The sequence below is a fragment of the Dermacentor albipictus genome, chromosome 7 (assembly GCF_038994185.2).
Source record: "Dermacentor albipictus isolate Rhodes 1998 colony chromosome 7, USDA_Dalb.pri_finalv2, whole genome shotgun sequence".
Lineage (NCBI taxonomy): Eukaryota > Metazoa > Arthropoda > Arachnida > Ixodida > Ixodidae > Dermacentor > Dermacentor albipictus.
Window position 1 is genome coordinate 17,852,183 of NC_091827.1, and position 4,100 is coordinate 17,856,282.

The window sequence follows — 4,100 nt, forward strand, 5'->3', positions numbered from 1 at the left end:
GACGTGGAGTCACGGAGGAGTTTTTGACGCTTTCCTTTCTCTCTGATTTGCTGTCTCTCACTGCACTCCCCTTTTTGCGTAATTGCAACACCAACTTTCTGCACCACTTAATGACCCCCCCCCCTTTTTTTCCTCACCTCGCGTCGGGATCCTCCTGACGCGGAGTTTTGAACGCCACAGTATACATGAGGAGTCATGTCGGCATTGTTTTAGGGACACACGCGTTTGCATCAAAATGACGTCACGTGTCACGTCGACGAATGCGCCGCTCTGTATAGCTTTGGATACGGCTCGAAGCTTTTACTAGTTCGTAACTCGTCGTACAAGTCGCGAGTGCGTCGTTCTTTAGTAATGAGCGATCGAAGCGACCCTGAACCGACGTTTCGCCCTGCTGACTTGTGAGGCACGCGTGGCCAGAAGTTGACGTTCAGGCAGCGCAAGTATACATAACACAACGGATAGACTCACCCTTTTCTTGAAATCTTATATGTAGTCTCCTTATAAGTCGAAATTGTAAGCGCTTTTCCGTTGTTTAACTGTTATTATAGGGGCCGATTCACACAGCCGTCATCCGTCCCGTTCTGCCAACGTCACGGCACAGGTTTCCGCAGTGGGAGAGAGTTGCTTCGCCGGTTTTTCCGGAAATTTCGGAAATTCCCGAAACCACCGGGGGTTGTTTAACGTGCACCTAAATCTAAGTACACGGGTGTTTTCGCGGTTCGCTCCCATCGAAATGCAGCCGTCGTGGCCGGGATTCGATCCCGCAACGTCGTACTCAACAGCCCAACACCATAGCCACTAAGGTACCACGGCAGGTTTCCAGGGCTACATCAGCGCGAGAAATCGAAACATAAAACACACACCATCTTGTCTAATCGATGACAGAGCACGGCTAGTGTCTTTTGTTACTCACCGCGGAGGCTATATATTTGCGCGTACATGACATTTGCAGAATCGTATCTCGTGTTGCAGGAACACGGGAGTAGTTCCTTACTCAGAGCCTTTGTGAAGCGGAGCAAACGACAATGTTAGGTGCAGGTGGAAATAGCACGCATGTAAGACGCGAGAGGAAAGTGAGCGCTTGTACTGCTTTTTACGGAGTCAGACAGACAGACAGAACTTTAATAGCAAGGTCCTGAGACGCTTTGCCCTAGGGCAGAGCTGCGGGCCGCTCCCACGTGGGGACTGGTAGGCCGAGCCTAACCGCCGCATCGTGGGCTCTCTGGACAGCCCAAGTTTGATGTGTATATTCTGAGCTTCGGATGGCAGAGCTCCATTCTTGTTCTGTGATGCGATTGGGTCCCTGTAACGAGGGGCATCGCCAGAGCATGTGTTCGAGAGTGCTAACAGCCCCACAGTCGGGGCAAGTAGAGCTGAAAGCCTCTGGAGTGATCATGTGGAAAAGGGCCAGGTTCGGATAGCACTGCGTCTGAAGCATGCGTAAAGTGGACGCCAGAGGTCTAGCCAGTTTGCAGTGAGGGGGAGGATAAGTCCGCCTACCCAGGTGATAGTGCGTAGTAATTTCGCTGAAAGTAGTGAGAGTGTCTCGAAACTCGAGAACCCCAGAGTCTGAGCTCAATCTTGCTCCCGCGCGGTGGGTTAGTGCGCGCGCTTGGGAGTGGGCAATGTCATTAAGATTGGGAAACGAGTCAAGCTGGGGGTCGAGGTGAGCCGGAAACCACGTGATGGTGTGCGGAGAGATTATCTTGTTCTTGAGAATCTTGTGAGCCTCCTCAGCGATGGATCCTGAAGCGAAAGCCCTGACCGCCGATCTCGAATCAGTGAAGATTTGTGATCTGCTGTTGTCTAGGAGTGCCATAGCAACTGCGACCTGCTCCGCTCTGGTTGGTGTTGAGCACTTCAGGGAAGCCGCATTCACTATCTGTCCGTTGTGATCAACGAGGGCAATGGCGAAGTTAGACGACTGTCCATATTGGGCTGCGTCGACAAAACATGCCGAGTAAGGATCGTCTTTGGTACGCTTGAGGAGGGCGAGGGCTCTTGCCCTGCGTCTGCCTACGTTGTGTCGAGGATGAACATTACGGGGAAACGGTGCAACTCGTATGTTGTTCCTTTGATTTTCTGATATTTCATATTTACGCTCTTCCATGAGGATAGGGTTGATCCCAAGAACTGCCAGGATCTTCTTTCCAGCCGGGGTACAGGATAGACGGGCCAGTTGGGCTGACTCCTGGGCCTCGATTATCTCGTCCAATGTGTTGTGCACTCCTAGTTGCATAAGGAGGTCCGTGCTCGCCCGTAACGGAATGCCTAGTACTTTTTTTTATACTTTTTCTGATGAGAGTGTTTAATCGTTTTTTCTCGGAGTTATACCAGTTGTGCATGGCTGCCACATAAACTATATGACTCATGAGGAAGGCGTGGAACAACCGGAGGAGGTTGTCTTCCTTTAAGCCTCCACGCCTATTCGAGACTCTGTTGATGAGTCTCATCATGTTCTCAGTCTTGGCTGTCAGCTTGTTGAGCGTAGTATTATTACTGCCATTCGATTCGATGAACATGCCAAGGACCCGAATGGTGTCTACTCTGGGGATGGTACAGCCGCTTTTAGTGTGGAGTTTGATGTTTATTTCAGACAACGGTTTCCATCCTCTAGGTTTGGGGCCTCTCCTGACTGGCCTGTAGAGGAGGAGCTCAGACTTGCTCGGGGAGCATCTAAGCCCCGTATTTTCCAGGTACATCTCTGTTTGATCTACAGCCTCCTGTAAGCCTAATTCAACAGCTCCCTCGCTTCCTCCGGTGCACCAGATTGTGATGTCATCAGCGTAGAGCGTATGATTGATCCCTTCTATGTTGGAGAGTCTTTGCGATAATTTCGTCATGGCGATGTTAAAAAGCAGTGGTGAGACTACCGCTCCTTGTGGCGTGCCTCTTGGGCCCAAACTGAAATTGTCGGACTTGAGGTCACCGATTTTGAGCGTGGCCTTGCGATCCCGTAGGAACGAGCTGATGTATCTGTGGAAGGCGTCTCCCAAATTGAGCTCTGAGATGGAGTTCAGAATGTGAGCATGGGATACATTATCAAAGGCTTTCTCTAGGTTTAAGCCTAGGATGCCTCTTATATCTCTTGTGGTGTTGTCAATGATTTGACATTTGATGAGTTTCATGACGTCTTGCGTTGACAGGGCCGGACGAAAGCCGATCATGTTGTACGGAAACAATCCTTGTTTCTCGATGTGCTTAGAAATTCGATTGTGTATGACATGTTCCGCTACTTTCCCCACGCAGGACGTGAGGGAAATGGGTCTGAGGTTTGAGAGACTCGGGGGTCTTCCAGGCTTTGGAATGAGGATGACCAAGGCCATTTTCCAGGACTCCGGGACAACCCCTCGTTCCCATATTCCATTAATCTCCTCTGTCAACCATTCTATAGAGCAGTCGTCCAGGTTTCGGAGGGCGCGGTTGGGGATGCCATCAGGACCAGGGGCAGACCTGCCATTTAGATGCTGGAGAGCTTCCCTTACCTCGCATGCCTTGAAGGGGTTATCTAGCTCGGGGCAAGATGAGCCTTTGTAGGGGGGGTAGTCTTCGTCACTCGAGTTACCCAGTGGCAGATACTTGCGAGCTAATCTGTCGACTACGGTCTGCAATGTCTCTGATTGTGATGCCTGGTGTAGAACCTTCGCTATTACTTGTCTTTGGTTTGACTTGGTATTGGTATCATCCAGCAGATGCTTGAGTAGGTTCCATTTAGCTCCAACTCTCATCTGGCCATCCACAGAATTGCAGACCTCATCCCACTGTTGTCTGCTCAAGGTTTGGCAGTGATCTTCTATAGTTCTGTTGAGCTCCGCGATCTTTTTTCGGAGCCTTCGGTTGAGTTTCTGCCCTTTCCATCGTTTCAAAAGTGACGTCTTAGCTTCTAGAAGATGAGCGAGGCGGCTGTCCATCCTGTCCACGTCCAGTTCAGTCTGGATTTTCTTTGTCGCCGCGCTGATGTCCTCCTTTAACTGTTCAGCCCACTGCTCGAGGCTAAGTGCTGAGTCATGCGTTTGTGCTCGCTCTTCCCGAATCTTGCGAAAGTAATCCCAATCTGTAATAATGAACTCTTTGAGGTCCCCGCTTTTCACGTTGACGCA